The sequence below is a fragment of the Chlorocebus sabaeus genome, chromosome 18 (assembly GCF_047675955.1).
Source record: "Chlorocebus sabaeus isolate Y175 chromosome 18, mChlSab1.0.hap1, whole genome shotgun sequence".
NCBI classification, from domain to species: domain Eukaryota; kingdom Metazoa; phylum Chordata; class Mammalia; order Primates; family Cercopithecidae; genus Chlorocebus; species Chlorocebus sabaeus.
The window spans coordinates 5,156,754-5,178,091 of NC_132921.1; the positions used below are offsets into that span (position 1 = coordinate 5,156,754).

At 44.3% G+C, this 21,338-nt stretch overlaps 1 protein-coding gene across 5 annotated transcripts in view; it reads right to left on the reverse strand.

The window, feature by feature from the left end:
• Positions 1–21,338, reverse strand: part of TSHZ1 (teashirt zinc finger homeobox 1) — a 79,302-nt gene that overhangs the window by 7,125 nt on the left and 50,839 nt on the right. The window contains exon 1 of one of the 5 annotated variants that reach the window (XM_008013763.3): positions 11,422–12,370. The exons of the other annotated variants lie outside the window; for them this stretch is intronic. The gene's annotated coding sequence lies outside the window, so the exon portion shown is untranslated. Of the gene's footprint in view, positions 1–11,421; positions 12,371–21,338 lie in introns of those variants that run through there. 5 annotated transcript variants of the gene reach the window in all.

Here is a 21,338-nt window from a genome sequence, read left to right on the forward strand (position 1 = left end):
GGCAACGCCCGGGAGAGGCAGAAGGCCCAGGTTTACGATGTTGACAGGCCTGAGCACGCACTGGCCTTGGCCCCAGGCCCCTCTCACTGTGTGAGGGAAGCTCTTCTATCAGGATCCACTACAGGAAAGTGCCTCATGGCTTTCATCAACCCATCTTTGTGAAAGGGAGTTTCACAGCCACTAACGCAAAGGAAACGTTTTGCTTGACTTGGATCTGCTCAGTTTGGGGAGCCCGTCACTGCTGGCCCACTGCTGTGTGTGCCTCTGCCCCCGGCCACAGGTGCCTGGAGGCTGCTGCACGGACTAAACGAGCCCTCCCACAGCCCACCCCACAGCAGGCAGCCAACCTGTGTGCGCTAATAAGTGACTTTGTGTTCGTTGGCTTGGGTTACCATATCCACATACGGTAGACTGGCTGGCTTGACCAACAGAACTTCCTTTCTCCCAGTCCTGGAGGCTGGAAGTCCCAGGTTAAGGTCTGGCAGGGTTTGCTTTCTGGTGAGGCCTCTCCCTGGCTTGAGGATGGCAGCTCTCTCCCTGAATGGCTCTTCCTTCCAGCAGGTGGAAAGAGAGAGCTCTTCCACTTCCTCTAAGGTCACCTCTGTTGGACAAGGGCCCTGTGACCCCATTTAACATTAATTACTTCCTAAAGGCCCCTTCTCCAAATACAGCCCCAGTGGGAGTCAGGGCTTCCACATACGAATGAAGGGGACACAATTCCGTGCACGGCAGGCTTCTGTCTCAACTCTGAAAACACAGAAATGGGAAACCTACTCTCACACCTCTAGGGTGTGTTCAACACTGACCAATCCTCGTCCTCTTGCTTGGAGCGGGCGCCCACAAAGGATGAGGGTCAGGAGTCAGGGCTGCGTCTCAGGACCTGGCCCGGCATCTCAGGACCGCATGGTGATGGCCTCCTCCCGGACCATCCTGCACCCTCACGCTCCCAGCAGGTGCAAAGCGTCATCCAGACCAGGCTCCACTCGGCCGTCCTCCAAAACAGTTCATTCTGCACCCAGGAAGTTCCCAGGCTGAGCTACAATGTATCTCACTGCCAATCTGGTTCAGAACAGATTGGACCTCACAGATCACAGAATGAGAAGGCCCTCCCAAGAGGTCATCTTCCCAGCACGCCATTTTCTTGCGCAGATGTCCACGGCCCTGTGTGGGCTCCAGGGGGTGCGGACGTGGAAGGAGGGGGTCCATAAAGTCCCTGCCCTAGGGACAGGGACTCATGTCCCAGGGAAGAAGCAAAGCAGGGTGATCAGGCAGCCTGTGGCCGGGTAGGGGAGGGACACTTTTGGAAGGGAGGGAACTCCAGTGTGGACCAGGGTGAAGGCTGGGCCCCCACAGGTTCAGGCTCTCCCTGCCCGTGCCTAGCATGCCCACCTTCCAGATGCCATCTGGAGGCAGCTTCTCACTCCCCACCCGGTTGCACCTGTGAGCAGCATGTGGCCCTGTCCGTTTCTGGACCCTCGGTGCCCGCTTCCCCCTCTCTGTTCTGAACTGCCGCATCCCCAGGTCGGCCTGCTGCTCTTGCCCATTCTTACCACAGCCTCTCTCTGACCAGTCTCACTGTCTCCACAACCCCAGTGCCTGTGCTCACCACAGCCATGGGCACCCCTGCACACCTGCCAGACATAGGCCCATCAGGGAGGACGCCTGTCCTGCTGCCCCCATGGTGCTTTCAGGTCCTGGCCCCACGTCAGGCCCATGGAAGGAACCCCACTGTTCTAACACAGATCTAAAGTGACACGGGTACTCCACATCACACCTACGTTGTGTGCAAACAATGACACCCCACCGCCCGCTCCAGCACTGTCCTCCTCATAACAACAGCTCACTTTCTCCTCCTTCTGAACCTCCAGATTCAGATGTTACCGAATAACCCTAAACGAGAGTATCTGAGCCAGAAAAGCAGCGCGATCCTCAAAGCCTCCTGGTCCTTGGGCCCCGCATCCAAACTGGCCCTGCACTGATGACCAGCTGTGGCCAGAGCCTTCCAATGTCCCCCAACGGACGTCCCTCCACTCCTGGTCTGTGACATTCTCCCTTCCAGCAGACACTGTGCTCTCAACAACCCTGAGTTCAAGCCTTTGTTGAAGCTGTGTGTCCCAGGCAGGGTATCTGGACCCTCACTGCTGCCCCGCCTGTGCCCAGCCCTCCATGCCCAGCCCGCTCTATCTGGTCCCAGGCAGCCCTTCTTCCACAGGGGAGTGCCCAGTCTGGATGCCAGCCCTCCCCCCCGCTCTGCCTGTGTGAGCTACTGGGCCCTCTCTCATCCCTCCAGGGAGGCTCAAAGGTCATCTCCTTATGCCACCCTCTCAACCCCCTCACAAAATTCACCACTCCTGGAAGAATCTGAGCTGTTACCTGTCTGTCCTCTTCATCAAGCTGTGAACTCTTCCACTCAACTAACACAGCACAGGCTCCTGCGCCTCTGGGTTGAGTATTTCCATCCCATTGCCTCATTTAATCCTCACAACCCTTGAAGCTAAGTATCACTGAGACACCTATTCCTCAGGAAAGAAAACAGAGTCTCAGAGAAGTTGACCGACTTCCCCGAAGTAACACAGGAAACAAATGATGGAAACATGATTTGAAAGCGAGTCACTGACTCCCCGCCCCGTCTTTCTCCTTTGCCAAGTGATTTTCTTTTGTCTCATTAACATCTAAATGCCAGAGAAGATATGGAGCAAATGTTTTTGAAAGAATGAATGACCCAAAGTAATTCTGTAGTAAGTATTTAGAACAGCCATTATGTGCCAGACACAGTGTTGTGTGTATGAGAGAATCTCAAAGAAAAAGAGTAAAGGGAGAGAAATGTTAAAACATTGATACCCTTTAGCCCAATCATTTTATTTTTTTTGAAGTTAGTCTAAGAAGTTAATATGAAATGCAGAAAAAGCTTCATGCCCGAAGATGTCCCTTATACAAGATGTCCTTTTATACACATAAAACTTGCCACAGTCTAAATCTTCAACAATAAGGAGCGGTTACATGAACTAGTATTTATTCCCAGGATGCAGTATCCTTCAAACATGAGAAAGTATGTTTTAATAACATGGAGAAAGTCATTAAATGAAAAAAGCAGAAGACAAAATTATATACACAGTACAAAGAAAAAATCCTTTTCAAGAATGTTACAGTGTTTTCTATCTAGATAATAAATACATGGGTTATTTATCATCGAATGAAGTGGTTCCTGATAAATATCGTATTTTCGAAATCTTCATTGTTTTCAGTTCAGCCAACATGGACTAGCCATTGAACACCATTGCTGGAATGAATTCGCTAGAAGCAAACTTTCACGGAACGTCTACCAGCCGCAGCCACAGCCACCGGTCAGATCCTGGGAATTAGGGAGCACGGAGAATGGCACGGCCCAGCCCGGGACAGGAATGCAGGGAAAGGCTTTATTAATTGTTACTGTGTTTTAATGTTAAAAATGAAAGGGGGTTTGGGACGATCGGGGATGCAGATGGTGTCTGGGCTGAGAACATGAGTGGGCTCCTGCTCCACACTGCCAGAGAGGCTGTCCTGGGTGAAAGGGGGTTTGGGACGATCGGGAATGCAGAGAGTGTCTGGGCTGAGAACATGAGTGGGTTCCTGCTCCACACTGCCAGAGAGGGCCCGAACCCGCCCTCCGGACACCAAGCAGCTCTCCTGACCCCGTTGGATAAAGCACATCCCCACGATTCTCCCACTGCCCCAGTCCAGGGGCCTTGAGGCTGAAGTGCTGGTCAGGGTGGCCTCTTGTCTAAAGCTCTTGTGACCATGGAAGGGAACAGCCTTTGGGACAGCCACAGACATTAGTGGGTGCAAGGGACTCCACGGTCCCACAGATGGAGGTGGGCAGGAGGATGCCCCATGAAAGACTCCATATTAAATCTGTGACTGGACTGCCAGCCTCACCTTACCCTCTTCCTCCATCATTGCAAGACCCTTTGAGGACTGGCTTAGTTCCAAGGACTCAATAATAATAAAAATCATAATAGTAACTGGAGCCACAGTACCACCTCCGGACAACCACTCCAGCAGCCAGCACTGGAGGACCTGTGCTTCTGATCTCCCCCATCACAGCTGAGTGGCCAAGGGTCCTCCCAAGGCTCAAGCAGGCAGCAGCAGGCCAGGCTCCAAGCAGCCTCTGCCTCCCTCCACACCCGGTCTGTTCAACACAGTGCGCTGAGCCTCCCAGTTCTTCTGCCCCCACAGGCCCCCAACAAGGTCCCGTACCCTTCCAAAACTAGGGAGCAGGCAGAGAGCACCACATCCCAGGGCCAGAACCCCTCAGAAGGACTGAAAATCAACAGAGTTTCATTTTAAGAGTTTAGGACCCGGGGAGAAGAAGGTGGCTAGGTGTCACAGGACAAAGCCTGAGAAGGGAGAAATTCCAACCCAGAACCCAGGGTGCCTGCAAACAAGAGCAACCCAACACCGTGGCTGCCGTATAAGGCAAAGAAGTGCTTGGATTTTGCTAAGTCTGTATCCAGGAGGAATGTGCCAAACCACATTGGGCAGCCAGCCCCTCCCCCAACCCCCGGGGCTATACCTGTCACACACAGCAAGGTCCACTAAGCCACCCTGGATGTGTGCACGGGTGACCCAAAGGGGTGCTCCCCAGGAGCCTGGGCCTGAAAAGACAGAGTGAACTGGGGTGGGACTGACACCCCAGTGGTTCGCCTTTATGGGGCTTACACTAGCGTGGCCATTGCTGTGATTTCTTTAGTAGAACAGATCCCCCCACCCACCCCATTAGCATGGCAGAAGAAGAGAGATGGAAGGTACAGATCTGATGTCTGGAGAGCATGGTAGGAGCCCAGGCTCAGACACGTACACACAGTGTGACCCGATACACTCACTCGCTCCTTGGGACCTCGGTCTCCCCACTGGAACAATGTCTTTTGGGGTTACAGGAAGTATTTCTGGCAATGACAGAATCATCACCATCAGTATGTGGCCCAACTGTATGCTTGTCAGCTGCTGTGGTCTGAATGTTTACCCCTGCCCTCGAATTCCTCTGTTGAAATCTAACCCCCCACGGTAATGGTAGAAGGAGGTAGGGCCTTTAGGAGTTCACCAGGAAAGAGCCCTCAAGAACAGCATGAGTGTCCTTATTTTTAAAAAGGCTCCAGAGAGTTGCCTTGCCCCTTCTACCACCTGAGGACACAGTGAGAGGACACCGTCTACACACAGGAGGCAGGCCCTCACCAGCTCCCGGATCTGCTGCTGCCTTGACCTCCCACCTCTCAAGCCCAGAACTGTGAGTAATACATGTCTGTTGCTCACAGTCCACACACAGACACACAGTCCACGGTGCTCTGCTACAACAGCCCGAAGGAACTAGGATGCCTGCTCCTCCTCTTCCTCACACCCTGTAGACTCACAGGATGAATCAGAAAACGTCCTGTATGCAGATGTGCCATCGTCCTGTGGCTGTGGGAACCTGCTTAACTTCATGCCACTCAAATACATGGGAACAATAGGAACAAAATAACGATAAGCCCATCCCAGCCCAAGACCATCCCTTCAGTTAAGACTGAAGCTGAGCCAGCATCAGTGTGAACTGTTGTGTAGATGGTGCTTTGACAGTCAGATGTGAAATCCGGGCCACAGATTGGCTGGGCCCTCCTTGTTCTTCTTTTCCCTGTGCCTTCCTTTCAGAGGCTTTGCTAATGATTAGAGCATCTGCCAAAGAACAGAGGAAGGAAGGGAGAGGCGAGGAAACCCACACCAGGCAGAAATGCTGTTCCTTGTGAAGAGCTCTTTGGAGGCCTGACGGAGGAGGCGGTGGACACAAACGATAGCAATAAGGTCAGGAAACTGTCTACCCAAGTTCTTTCTTCCTCATTAGCACATGTAAGTGAGAGCTGACTGTGAAAGAGGAATGATGTTCAAAAGTGACAAACACAAACGCAGGTCTTCAGTCCCTGCTTGGTGACTGCCTTACAGTAAATACCAAATTTCACTATTGTATTGCCACCTGGTGAAACTATATAATCTTACCAAATTACGTGTTTGTCTAAATCAAACTATTTTTCAGACTGGCAAACGTGATATCCAAGAACAGATGGCCATTATATCAAAATACATTTACTCCAAGGGGCCAATTCACAAAAGGGGCCTCCCCACACCTAAGTGATGAATGTACAGCTCCGATTCACTGTCGAATCTTACGAAACACACTGTCTTCCAAATTTATAATTGATCACTCATAAAGTAATGCCACTTCATTATGGAAAGAGCAGGTGGTTTTGATGAAAGTTAGAATACACTGGGAAACAAAAAATGCGAGAGAGCAGACACAGGCAGAGCTTAGTCCTTCCTCCTCAGGAAAGAAGGTAAAAATACAATATATGTGCTAATTTACTAACACGGTTCTGATTTCTTGCAGGAAGACTGACACCCTGCCAAGCAAAGCTGAAAGGCCACTTCTGCTCTGACATGATAGAAACAAAAAATTTTCTATTACTTCAGCAAATTTTAGTTGCCTAATACCAATCATTAATGCACTGGTTTACTTAAGCATTTAATGTGTAAGAGAACTACTTTAGTTACTTAAAACCCAATAGAGATGGGTGCACCAAAATCTCAGAAATCACCACTAAAGAACTTATTCATGTACAATGAAAAATAAATAGAAATATAATTTAAATACATATATTTATTATTATGGTTATTATATATACATAAGAAACCAGTAAATGTTAAAAAAAAAAAATAGAAACAATTTTTAAGAATTTCAGAGTCTGCACATAAAATGACCTAAAGGCTTTTCCCAATTCTGATTTTAATTAGGAATCCACAGGTAACTGTTTTAAAACAAACATAATTTCTTCTTTCTCTCACTGCCCCTGAATTCAATTTCAAGTTAAGTGGGGAATAAGAAAACTAATTAAAGACCCTCTTGCTGTTCCCAATAAGCACTTTAGGTGTTAATCTTTTGTCTAGAGTTTGTCAACAATGTACTTAACAAGTAGCACAAATCAGAGCTTAAACTGTAATTTAAAAGATGAAAAACTTTGATTTTCAGTGGTGTCAGGAAGAAAAAGAGGACATTATATGAGAATCTTAAAAAATTAAAAGAATTTAAAATAAAGTGAGAAGAGCAAAAAGCAAGTGACACTTCTATGCACCTGAGAGAGCACATGGCTGTTTCCGGACTACTGGAGTGCATGTTCACACGTGGTGGAAATGCTCTCTTATTCCAGAAACCAAGCTAGGCATCCCCAAGGTGTGCATACCCAACGACCTGCACTCAAAACATCAGCCGATTTCAGTTTTTACCCCCTCGTCTGGGGAAAGAGAAATCCCACCCTGAGGCAGTGTGATGACCCTGGGTCTACAAACCCCATATGAGCAAACACCAGCTTCCAACTTGGTACTATCTGACCCCCTGAAACTAAAAGAAGACTTTCAGCAGCCAGGGCAGGGCTCGCCCTGATGAGAAGCATTTAGAAATCCGGAGAGGACACTTGTGCATGGCATACCTCGTCAAATGGCTGAAGTGAGTGTAAAGAAACATAACTCAGACTAAGTACCAGCTCGTTCTCTGACTACATGCTGCCAGCCATCACCGAGAACTACTAACAAACGCCACATCTACTGCTGCCTGATAACACAGTTGCCTTCACAGCACTGCACACTGTACTCTTGCAACACTTTAACACAAAGTTTACTCCTAAACCTGAACTTCTACAGGCCTTCCCAAGGGTCTCAGAGGATGGGAGGGAAAGATCAAGGAGTGAAGGCTCTTCCACAGTCTCCAAAACCCACAAAGGGCTTATGTCTCAGAATATGTCTCCATTTTAAAAGCCAGTAGCTTATTCCCATCGACACACAGGATACAGAAAAGAAATGGGAATGCCAGTCCCCAGGCCATCGTGGCGTGGATGTAGGCAAGTGGCAAGGACGTGTACCAGGCACCCGTGCTGCTACTGATGGGAGACTAGCACCAACATCCAGCACAGAGTTAGGAGAACTTTTATCTTTAAAAGTGGCTACAGACAGAAATTATTTACCAGTGTGATGAACCATGAGCTAACACATCCTGCATAATTGTTTCTATACTTGACTGGAAACCAAGTACAGGGTAACATAACACCTGACTTTATTTAAATCCCTTTAGTAACAATATTCGGTGTCTGATTTAAAAGTTATATCAACACTATCATGACAGAAAATAAAATTCTTTCTCTTAATAATTAGGTTTATTTTTACTATTATCAGTGAATTCTCATAACTGCTTTACAAGATGCCTTTTTAAAAAAGTTTACTTTGGCAGCGAGAAAGACAGACAGATAGACAAAGATAGAAAGAGACATAAAAACTTACAAGTTTAGCTAATTATTTGTGACAATGCTTTGTTTTCATTATAAGCTACAATTTTCTAAAAATCTTTTGTTTTCACTATAAGCTACAGTTTTCTAACAATCTTTAGTTCTTATGGGTACAAATGTACTGGAATATATTATGATATTTGTAGAAATGCTTATTTCTAGCGATGAACCTATCAGAATATCCTTTACCAGGAAAATGAATAAAATCTTTTAGCCTAAAAGATTTTTATAAGAGAGGCTACTGAATCACAGAAAATAAAGTCGCCACCTCTGCATTTTCTCCACTACACCCTCGCTGTTGGCGTCACCAGCCCCCCACCATCACCCCACCCCACCTCATGAAAATCTGAATGAGTAAGCTTCAAAATGGTAACTGCAGTATAAAATTCTTCTTTTACAATTACTTATAGAAATAAATGACATTTTCCCCATCAAATAAAACAAAGACTCCAGATCATCATTTTTGCTATTTCTTTTTGTGTCAAAACAGCTTTGCCATCACTCCCCCACCCTTCCTGAGCCTAGTGCAATGGTGCAGAATGTGACAGTGTGAGCGTGTACAGTGTGTCCTGCCATCGGGGGGACACTCACAGCACCCTACAGACTGCAAGGAACCGTGTGAACCAGCAAGCACCAGCAGCCCAGGAGGAGGCGCCGCCAGCCTTCACACACACGCATGTGGGGGTGGGTGTGGATGTGCAAGAGTACACACGTGTGTGTGTACATAGGTGTGAGTGTGTGCAGGCAAGTGTGTATGTGCATGGGTGTGAATAAAAAATTTTAAATTATATAGGCCCTACCATTCCCAAAATGGAAAAGGGACAACTGGTTCTTATGGTTAGACTTCATTTTTTAATTACATCTTGTTAATATTTTCTGTCATAAAATGTGCCTTCTGGATGCCAATGTGTCCCTGAAGATACGCTGTCACCCTGAGCAACATGAAATTATGTGTGTTCTAATACGAGTGGACATAAGGCAATGTATACGGTCCCTGTTAGAGCCTCATATGACACCAACAATGTGTGACCTGACGGTTTACAATGTAAACACACACACACCGTCTGAAAAACATTCTCATCTCAAATTGTAATTATATGAGGCACAAACATCGTATCTTTAGCAAATTAGATAAAAATTAGGTTTCTCAATTTGTAGCCCAACATTGTTTAAAATATCTTTGTTTCTTTAAAGAAAACAAGACTCACTCTAGTCAACAGTCATTTTTAAGGATGGGTGAGAAGTGACAGCTGTATTTGCTTTTTAATGGCTAAATGTGGTAAAGTTGCAAATTCCCTTGAGTCTTAATAACACTGGCTCTGAGCAATTAGGTTTGTATTCTCCCCGAACTTGCATCTCAATCTGTACCCCAATTATGCACAAAATAAAGGTGTTTTCTTAAACCATCCTGTTTTATATTCCATAAGAGGTGAACACCCCCAGAATGCTGCCTCACTGTTATCGCGGCTCTGTGGATAGATGAACAAGTGTGGGTGCTTTGCTAAAGAGCTGAAGCAACAATAGAAGAAAGGCTTCCCCGAACACGCTCTGCTTTCTAAAAGTCAGCTTCAAATCTATCCTGAAAAATCTAGCAGACACCCCAAATACCCACACACACTATGGAACATCCGTGTACCCCATCTCTTCCTCCTCAGTGGCAAAACACCCTGATGAAAAGCAGAAGGTGTGTCCCTTTCACAAAAGGCACAGTGTTCCCACATTTGGATGTCTGGAGTCACTGGGATATTAGTATTAATATGACAGGCCAGCTGACTAGGTGTTTCCATTTCTAACTCATCTGGATAGTAAATAACACAGTCTTCATCGCAGAAAGGTCGCTATACTGGAAAATACAATGTACAAATGCAGCATTTTAGGATGAAAATATGTGGAACAACCCACATTAACATACTTGGATTGACAACGATGTTATGGGGCACATATTCCCCTTGAGAGATGACCTGATATTCTCTCTAGAAGGAGAGTACAAGTAGAGGGATACAGTGACAAGGAATTGAGTTCCAATTTAAATTCTTTTTAAATAGCACTAGCAAGCCAAGTGAAATGGCTCTTCTTCACATTAACAACTTAAAGAACTAGAGTGACTCTCTAGGCAAAGAGAAGGCCACTCTGAAAGAGGATTATTTCTAATTACAAAGAAATGAAGAAAACGCCAGTTCTCTGTCCTCCCTTTAAGTTTTACAGGAGTCCTAAGAAATCTAGTGGGATCGCCCTGTGGTTTTGCCCAGCTGAAGATGAGCCTGGCAGGCAGCCCATTAGAGGGGTGCACACAGATCCCTGGCCCCTCCTCCCCTCTTTCCCTCTCATCCTCCCTTAGAATGAAAAGAGCACGTTATTAGCAAAGGTCTGCAAAAGGAGACCAAGGCGCCTTGCGTGCCCGCGCAGTTCTGCAGGATTCTCATCTCTGAGACCCGCGCGCTCTTCCTCTTCTATCTGATAAACTATACATCCGAGCATTCTCATTAGGGCTCCCATCACCAAAGGGAGTGGAGATGAATCAGTCTATGCCCCCTCCCCTCTCTGCTCTGTCGAGATGATTTCATTGAAATGTTCATTTTCATCCCTGCTGGCAACATTCAAATGGAAGTATTTAACCTGTTTCCATTACTTATACAAATTACCATTATGGGGCAGGACAGATGTTAGAATCACGCCACATAACTGACTTCCATAGATTCTTTACAGGAAGTGAGAGGAGAAGGAAGGCAGCTAGATCATATTATCCAGGCTCAATAATGTTCTCTCTGTTACCAGATTCATTAACTTCGCACATCAGCATTTCACTTTCTTTCTTCGTGGAAATTCCCAGGCTCGTTGGACTCATTTAATTTGGAGAGAGAAAGCTTTGTCAGTGATAATGTTTTGATCAGGTGCGTTAAGGGGGTGGGGAGGGGACCAGGAAGCGGGAAGGGGGGAGGGGCAAGAAAAAAGAAGAGGGGGAAGAGGAAACAACCTTGTCGAAAATGCTACCTTCCCAACATGAATGATAAAAGAGAAGTCAGTTAGAGATGCAGGGACTCAAAGATGGCTGTCACTTCAGATAGGCACGGGCACAACTCACCGAGACAGGTGACACTTTGGTGGAGCAAAATCCTGCTGCATTATTGAGCACACCAGGGATAGGGCTCAGGAAGACGCAGGCCCAGGGTGCCTGGGGCACCTAATAGAGAAGTGAATTCTGCAGGTGAGTGGATTTCACTCTTCATTTGCATCCTTGAGTGAAGCGAGAGATAAAGTTTCCCAGCTAAAAAGATGGAAGAAGGTGCTTCAGTCTTAGTCTGGGTTCAAGCCTCAAGCATTCTTCACAGTATTCCTCCCTGATCCATCCAAAGGAGAGGCTGGAGGGATGCCCACATAACGAGGGGATGTGCAGGGCCCTTGCGCGAGTCATTACTTGCATTTTCAAAAATTTAGTATAAACAATTCCTTGTCTAAGGACATTTTCTCCGATTTCTTCTGATCGGCTGCCTGTGAGGTCCCTGAGTCCACACGGCAACCACATCTCTAGACACGGACTACAAGTGGGATTCCTGGAGAATGCACAAGGTTTGGGTAACACGATTTCTAAAATAAATGATGCATTCGTGGAGCATAAGAAACAAAACAAATTCTATCCCATTTGTTTCTGCAGGAAAGTCTCTTACTGAGATCAGCTGAAGCAAGCACAGGTCCTCAACTCGCAACTTTTAACTTCATTTCCATGGTTCTCTCTTTCCCTTCAGCCTCCTTTGGTTCTGCCCATGAAAATGCTTGGAGAACAAGATGGAGCATGCTTCACTTAATGAAAACAGAGGGGGAAAGGAAAGATTCAGAAAAAAAGAAAACACACTAATAAAATCTAAACTACACCATGGGAGTGGGCTAAAAAGTGGAAGTTATTAAAGTCAAGTCAGAGTAGGAAAAAAGGATGTTTGATGCTAACGGTTCCTAAATACTCACGACAGTAGCCTGAAAGAAGACAGTATACACATGCAAATATATTCTCTGTAGAAAGCCCACTCCGATCATCAGAAGCAATTTTTTTTCAGTGACAATATTGAAATCTAATCTCAGATAGGAAGAAAACGTGTTCTCGGATAATGATCCACCTGGATAGAGAAGGATATTTTTCTAGCACACTTGTAATTTATTTGGGAGGACTATATTTGAGAGAAAAAATTTATTTGTTCTTGAATAAACATTTCAGACCCACAGAATATCTGCTCAACCAGCATTACGCTTTGCATTAAAATGTCATTGAATAGGAACAGGTTAATATCTGCTGAACCCTTCCTCTGGACCAGGCACCGTCGTTAAGTACCCTACACGTATTAACTGTGTTAGCTCCTCACCAGCACTACAAGGGGAAATCCTCTTTCACGCTCTATTCCCACATGAGGAAACTGAGGCACGGAGGTTAAGTGAGGCGCCCCAGGCCACGCCGTCGGTAAGACAAGGCGCAGGGGCTTTCCCTAGATGGTCCACCCCAGAGCCAGGTTCCTGACACACAGCCATAATGCTGCAATGGGCCATCTCTATCAGCAACTGTAAGTGGCATGAGTTTAAACCTGATTCCAATTTCAGAATAGGGTGCTTGCAAAATCAGGTCCTTGTCTACATGAGGGTCAACAAAATTGGTCTTGGGTAGTTCTCCCTAAAAGTTCTGGTCACATGTATCCTCCATGACAGGCTACAGAGGACAGTATTTTCAGGACTGCCATTTATGGGATGGCTACAAAGCCCTGTCGGAATCTGTTTCCAGCCACGTCGACTCAGGGTCCATCACAGAGACAGAAGGTAGAACGGTGGCTGCTGGGAGCCAGGGGAGCTGGGAACAAGGGGTACTGTTTAATGGGTATCGAGTTTCAGTTTAGTTTGAGAAGATGAAAAAGTTCTGGGAATGGGTGGGGTGGTGATGGCTATACAGCAATGCAAATGGATTTAATGCCACTAAATTGAACACTTAATAATGGTTAATATAATTTTATACATCGTATCAATTTTATACATTTTACCACAATAGAAAAATAGGAGGATCAAAAACGTCTGTTTCCAACCTCGCCAGCCAGGCTCCCTCTATGGAGTCAGCTCTGCTCCACCCGACAGCTGCCCCTCGACAAACAGGCTCCAGCATTGCCACCTGCCAGCCTTCAGGGCCCTCCCCCAACTCCCCCCAGCCTGTGATTCCCCCACACCCTGCGGCCACTTAATCATAGCACAGGGGAGGTAACCACGGGTCTAGCGATCTGTCTTCCTGCTGGGCCAGGTCTCCTTGAGCACAGAACAACATCTTAGTGAACCTTGGATCCTGGCAGCTAACATGGTGCCTGGAACAAGTGAATTAAAGAATGAGCAGACCCTGCATGTAATCCAAAGCAAACCAATGCAGACACATGCGCTGAGGCTGTGGCTTGTTTCCATACATGTGATGCAAATTTCCATGTGGCCCAATTGGCTGGGCAGGTGAACCCTGCTGTATTAGAGCAGAAACACATCTTTTATCAATCTCTAGTATAAAATACTTGTTTAAGGAGACTTTTTAAAAGATCGTATTTCCAGTATGCTGGCCACCTAGCCCATGTGGCAGTCAACAGGAAGCCTCACTGTCGTCAATCAAACACCGTTCTTCCCAAGTTCTGAAGGCCCTAATGATTTGACTGTGAATAGGAACAACCCATCAACTGGAATCATAAAGGGAAGAAAATGGGGTGGAAAAGGGAAAAACAGCCACTCTGAAATCCTGTCTCAGAAGATCCATCTTTCCTGAGTTGTGCCTCCCGTTAAATCAGTAAGAATATCTGTCAGAGACATCGCGCTACACCATTTGGCTGATGTCAAACCTAAATAAACCAGATCAGAAAACCAGCAAGTGGCAGGAGGGAAATGAATGGGCACAGAACAGTCTCACTGTAACTCGCATGGTTTGCTTGCTGATTTTTTGGGGAGGGGGAGGAGGGAAGTCGTGGCAATCACTGCAGTCATTTGCAGTACTAATGTCCAATTCAGCCTCCTTTCATTCCCCTGATTTAGGTGGTCAGAGTGGTTTTGTAGCCGACACGGGGAAGCTGCGCTGTTTAGCAGGCAGTTTAATGGGAAACTGGCAGTCTTATTTCTTTTCTAGATTTGGTTTGTCACTAGGTCTCCATTACATGCCACTCAGCTTTGATGTCTTTGGACAGGACTGATCAAAAGATGTCATTTGACCTACACAGCATGGCAGAAACTTGGAGAAGTCTCATAAAGCGACACTCTGGCTGTAAATAAAATGACATTATTATTTCCTCTCTCCTATCATGTAGAAAAGCCAATTATGGTAATGCACTGCATGTCAATGAAAATACAGCAATCTTTTTGGAGCAGCGACTGCAGGCATCAGTGCTGCAACTCTCCTTCCTGGGAAAATCTGCCCATTGGAAAATGAAGAGGAAGGAGGTGATAGATGTCTTAAAGATGGTTAATAAAATCCTGGACCGCCAAGAAAAGTGCAAGTCAGCAAAACAATTGGAAGTGCAAAATGCAAACTGCTAAGTTTCCAAATTATCTAATAATTTAATCTTTGGTGATTTATATTCTGTCACCAAAATGGCCAGTATCATGTCCTGCATTTCTTAGCACTTGACTGACAGGAAGGGCGATTTATAGTGCTAATAACCCCCTTTGAACCCACTTCTTCTTAAGGAAGCTGACACGGAGGGGAGGGGAAATTCTGACCTTGTCCCTGAGATTCATTTCGAAGTTGCAGTCATGAGGTGTAGTGCTGTCTGCCCTGTGTCGAGGAGACGATGTAAAATGTCATACAGGCTACTGTGCCGCTATTGTTTCAGAATGCCCGATTTTATGCATTTCCACTTGTGCAAAACATTCACCATCTTTCTCATACTCAAGCATATGTCAGAACTGAATATACACACGAAAGGTCTCTTTCCCCTTTTCAGAAGCATTTCTTATACCCAGCATCATTTCTGTCACAAACGGCTATCATTTAACAGTACACACTTATTCACTCCATTTAGGGAAGAACCCTCTCCTTTGTCCTCCCCACTCACAATGTCTCCCCCTAATTCAGAGACACTTGAAGCCTATTGCCTGTGATGTATTTCAGGACCCACTGGAGCAGCCCTACCACTGTTTACGGTCTGGAAGCAATGAACAGCCTTCCATCTCCTTGGATCCCACCTCCGGTTCTTACTCCATGCCAAACCTCTGAAGAAACCCTCGCCACTGAGCTCACACCAGTGTGGCCGCCTGACTCCACGGTCTGTGGGTGAGATGGGGTCCATGTCTTCCGTGACTATCCTATGTGTCCAAGATGCAGCATTAACCTGTGTTTTCAGTCGGCATCATTTCTTCGAGTTGGAAAAAGATGGCTTCAGACCAGCTTTGGCAGGATTAGGGGCAGAGCTGCAATGTAAAACGAGGTTTTCTCCCAGGGGACACATTTTCATATTTCTGTAATCATGGTGTATATTCATTTTAAGAAAAAATAGAGCCATGCAATTTGTGTCCATTGAAATCAAGGAAATAAAGCAATTTTCAGAGCGACTAAGTCTATGACAGAAATAAAAACTCTTTGGCTATGTCACAAAATTTTTTAAATGCTCTTAATTGTTTGGGTAAAAGAAATTTCATTATGACAAGTCATTTCCAAGCACACATTGCAACTACATCTTTTTCCCCTGCAATTTAATTTTGGTGCATAATACAGTTCAGATTAAATTTAGAAGCTTCATCACATTTTAGAAACTTTAAATAATATTCTTTATGTCAATACTGCCGGGGCGTAACAAGATCTGACACTTGTAAGGCTACAAATTGCACTGAACACAGTCCCAGGGAGTCCCCGCCAGGACCCAGCGCCCAGCTCCTGCAGGTGATCTATAGGAGCCCACAACTATAGTTCTTGACTCAAGCACCATCAATTGCAGTTTGCAGGTGGTAGGTGAAAGAAAATTTAAGCTGTTCAATTTTAGTGCCACTTTTTGGCTTTCAAAAGACATCCTTATGGTTCAAGAGAACATAAGACTGTGACCTGTTTTCCTATCCTCTGTTCTGCTTCCTGAGGACTGCATTAATTACTATTACTCCTACATACAAGTTGGATTTCTGTTCGTGAATACTCTAGCCAAGGTCTGTAAGCAGCTCACACCCACCCCTCCTCGAAGCTCCTGCCTCATTACATGGGGACCTATGTTATCTGCACATGAACTCAATGAAAACGGACTCTATGAATTCTTGTTTTTACTTGGAGGCCTAGTATTATCTACAACCTATAAATCAATCCACTGTATTGAAGTCAGGAGGCTTTCCTCAAAGAGCTACCGTTTGATCTATTCCTAACTTGGAAAAAGAATTCTAGAACAGATGAGTTGACTTCGACAGCTAAGTGTGAGGACAGGGTGAGGCCCTAGCACTGGGCTGCAAGTCTCCTCCCACACCACATGTGTATCATGGGCCGTGGTCTGTCACCCTTCTAGTAACCCTTGTCCGATGGGACAGCATCGATCGCTCGCCTGGGGATGGGGGCCTCTGTGGTCTAGGCTCAGGACACCAAAAACGGTGAGCAGTGCAGGTCTCTGTGCAGTAATAAAATGTTAGTACCACTTGCTTTAATTAAGAATTTCCTCCAGATCTCATTTAACCTCAGGCTAGAAGACTCGGTTCTTTCCAAAGAACACTTTCGTAAACTGATTCCCAAATCCGACAAGAAAAAAGACAGTCTATTGTTAAGCAATCCTAGAAAAGCGTTATTTCGCTAAGTATAAGTACTTTATTGCCTTTTAGGTGGGATTTCATGAGATTCGTGTAAGGGGGAAAATAGTAAATTCATCATCGGACAGGAAAATGACAAAGCATTTCTGCATTTCTGAGCTTTGAGGGGGTCTCACCTAGAAAGTGAGAGGGAATGAGATAGGGGAGAAGCAGATTTATCCACTGGATATTTCATTCTCTACCCCAATATTAAATTTTATGTGGGGAATCTAGGAGTTTAAAAGCTTCACATTTTTGTGTCATAAAAAAGAAATACAATATCCTGTTGCTATGCACAGTGACACTTTATGCAGCAAAGAAAACCATTCTCCTTAGCTATTCTTTGAAATACGACCTACGACGTCATTTAATTTTTGAAAACCCTAAGGTCATGTAACACACTTTCTCTGTCATTTGTAAGTACATTAACTCAGTGGCCATACGACAGTGAAATTATGATAATGGGTTGCTCAAATGGGTCAGGCAGCCATTGCATTTCATGTTAGCTTCAAACCACCATCAGGACGCAGCCCAAATCAAATATGACAGTAGAAAAGCACAGAGTTTACTTTTCTTAAAGTGTTTCTACTTACTCAAACACACATACATGGCGAGCCAAAGGGACCCCACCTCAGTGAACTGCAAGAAAATATTCTACTCAAATTTCTCTTAAATTTTTTTTTTTTTTTTTTTGCTTTAAAACTCACAGATGTCGAGATAAAAGAGAAAGAGGTCACAGTGGGCTGCTTTCCAAAACATTTCTCCACCACGGTCCAAGATTGGAACAAGTGGGATCATATTCTGCATGTAAAACTGCTCTATTACATTAAAATATTTTAAAACAGAAGCATATTTAACGTACCAATTTAAGCCAAAAAAAATTTTAATAACACTTGTTTTGTGCTGAACTCTTGTGAGAAGTGAGAAGAGACAGAAAGTAGAAATTTATTTTAGCTGTGGATAGTCCATCTTTGCCTAAAGCATAATTGAGCAAAAAATGCCTAGAATTCATAACTAGAAATGTTTGTCTCCTCAATGTCAAAAAAATTCCTTATAAAATAACAGATTTGACACTAAAGTTTAAGAATAAACTTTTAAAAAGACATTTAAGTATGCACGCCCTGATAAGCTTATCCTGACTTGCTTCCATAATTCTGTATCTACACAGTCCCTTCCCTTGCACGCAGGGGCTGGCCTTCAGTTGGCCCAGGTATCATGCTCCTGACTCAGGAGACCCTGCCAAAGAACCCCACCTCAAAGCACAATCACGTTGGGCCCAGAATTAAGTTGCTAACACCTATGTATCAGAGTGCAATTCCTTTTAAATAGCCCTTTCCCTTTCTTCTCCTTCTCTTACACTAAAAAAAAAAAAATTCTGTCAGTGTAATAGTTCCTGGGAGAATGCTAAGCATGAGGCTGATGAACACAAAGGCACAGAAACACCACCGGCATGCAGAAGTTATCTGAATGGCAGAGATAATTGCTAAAATAATTATTTTGATAGAAGCCAGCTGAAAGCTTCTGTAGTGTATTTTACTATTCCCGTTAAGGGTAAACTATCCATTTCAGATATATGCTATCCACAAACATATTTACTGGATGACATTTTGTTTTCAATTTCTTTTTGGAAAAATAATCATATCAAAAAGCAGGGACTTTAAGAGCCAGCTAACTATATTTTTAACACGTACTTCTGATTACTGTGCTATAATCTTATAAATGAGTGGCACCATGCGATCTTATGAAGCAATATCTCCAGTCTATAAAATAGCACTGCATTTATAGCAAGAGAAGAAACATAAAGGATATTCTGGACTATTCTATGGTTAGCATCAACTTCAGCTCCTTGAAACGGGTGGAGTTGACGGACAATGGAATAGAATGTAGTATAACTACAGTAGCCTTGAGCAAAGACACAATTATAGCTGAAAAGCATCTTAGATGCCTGACTGTTGCTAGCATCAGGGTATAAATCAACAATTGCTTCTTTCCTTTTCCTCTGCAGCTTCCTCCCCTCCAAATTCAAAACACAGAGACTTCCAGTATCAAAAACTTGGTAAAAGGTCATTTTGTTTTCCTCAATATCATAAAAATAGCATAACTGCATCTGACATCCGTATGTAAATCAGTTCAAGAAAACACTGATTTTCCTTCACACTAAATTATTGTATCTATATGAAATGTTGATACAAACAACACAACTAACAAAAAATACCATCTCTGTGGTTTAATCCCAAGATGAAATAAGAAACACAGACATATTGAACATGGTAACTGTCTCTTGGCAGCATCACTAAAGCAAACCATTTCCTTAACCGATAAGTACATACCTAATTTAATTATGTTAAGAGTTAGGAACGCTAACATTCACTTCCAAGAAAAGGGATTTATAAAATACACAGCAAGGTGTCAGAGAATATATTGATTATTGATCATTTATTTATACTGATATTTAACACAAAACAAATGGGTATATCTCTCTAAGATACTGAGAAAGAACAAAAGAGACAGATTATTTAAATGACAGTGACATAAACGGAAGTGCAGGTAGATCTAGCACCTCATGGTCCTCAAAAAGGTGTCATAAGTCAAAGCGATAAAAGTTGAATTTGATTTCACCCTAGAAATAATCTTAGCTTGCTAGATTACATTCCAGATGATTTCATGCCCTTAATTTTTTAAAAAAAGATGTGACCACAAGAAACATGTTTAATCAAATATTTAACGAACCTCCATACTATTCTGAATAGTATGAAGCTTCCTGATGCACACACATATTCACTGTGGAGGCAGCATGGCTTAACAGAAAAAGCTCTGGACTATTACCCAGAAAACTAGCCTCTTGTCTTAATCATACAATGACACTGCTGGGAAACTTGTAGAGGGTCCATAATCTACCCTGAGTCTCTGTGTCCTCATCAATGAAAATGGCAGGGTTGGAGCAGATGATCTCTAAAACCCATTGTGACCTGAAAATGTTCTCTGAGCCCCTTGAAGGCCAGAGGCATAATGCCATGTACAGGGCACAGATGGAGGAGAGGGCGGTAATGCTTCTCAAGAAGAAGAACGGAGCTTCCCTGAGTCTAAACAGATTTCAAAAGGTAGAAGAAGAACAGGAAAGATGCTGAGAAGAGGGACTACGTAAAGGGAGGCATGGCCACCAGAGACTGTGTGGCACTTGGAAACAGAAGTGCCTTGCTGCCATCCCAGAGTGAAGACTGCATTTGCTTTTGTTATAACAGGACCACTCTTGAGGTTGGATATATGCTTAATGCAAGTGCATTTTAGAGAGAATAAATACTATTTTCTCAAGTTTAGAAGAACAAACCTGATGGTCCTAGCCAAGAGGCCAACTGACAATTTACATTTATATCGTAAGCCTGTAAGCCACGCTCTCCATGTCTGAATAGGCCACAGTCTGGGTCGCGCCCGTAACAATGCTTGGCACACAATTGATGAATATTTGTTGAATAGATAAAAGAAAAAATATAGAAAAGCATATACGATTGTCTTTAATGTGACTCAATGTCATGTAGTACAACATAAATCCTTACTTCATCATTCCTGCCATGGTTTTTTGTTTGTTTTGTATTTTTTATAGTATCACTAAAGGGGAAGGCAGCTCCTTAAAGTCTATAGTGACCACAATCTTCTGGTAACCTCCTGCAGCAAAATAAATGCTTTCTGAGAAATCAGGAGTTTTGCTTCACCAAGCTCTTACTTCAGTGTAAATTTCTTCCTAAAAAGGAAAGCCTCAGAGACCAGTTTTGCATCTCTCAACTGGCTCTGAGAGTCTGTCAGCTTTTTCAGGCCACCATCTCATCGAAACCAGCAGCTTTCCCCTGTGCTCTGAAGACACACCAGGCACAGTCCCTATCTCCTGGAGAAAAACACAGGTCACTCCTCCAATTCTTCCTTCTCAACACCAAAAGCCTCAAGGGTTTGGCTTGAATGATGGCCAAAGACCATGTGAGCTGTAGCTACTTATTTGCTTGTTCATTACACTGTAAGTTGATTTGCACGGTTATCCCATATGGAAATTAACATGCACCCCTGACATCAAAACTCTCATTTGATTTCAAATACCCCAAAGCAAGTCTTTTCACTTCAGCCGAAGGTCCTACAGCATTCAAATGATGACAGCAGCTCTTAGAAGCGCACTGTGACTTTCTCTTATCAGTCATTTAAGAACTGAATACACTATGTAACTATGAAATGAGAAATTATGTTGTAAACGAGATAGAACCAGAA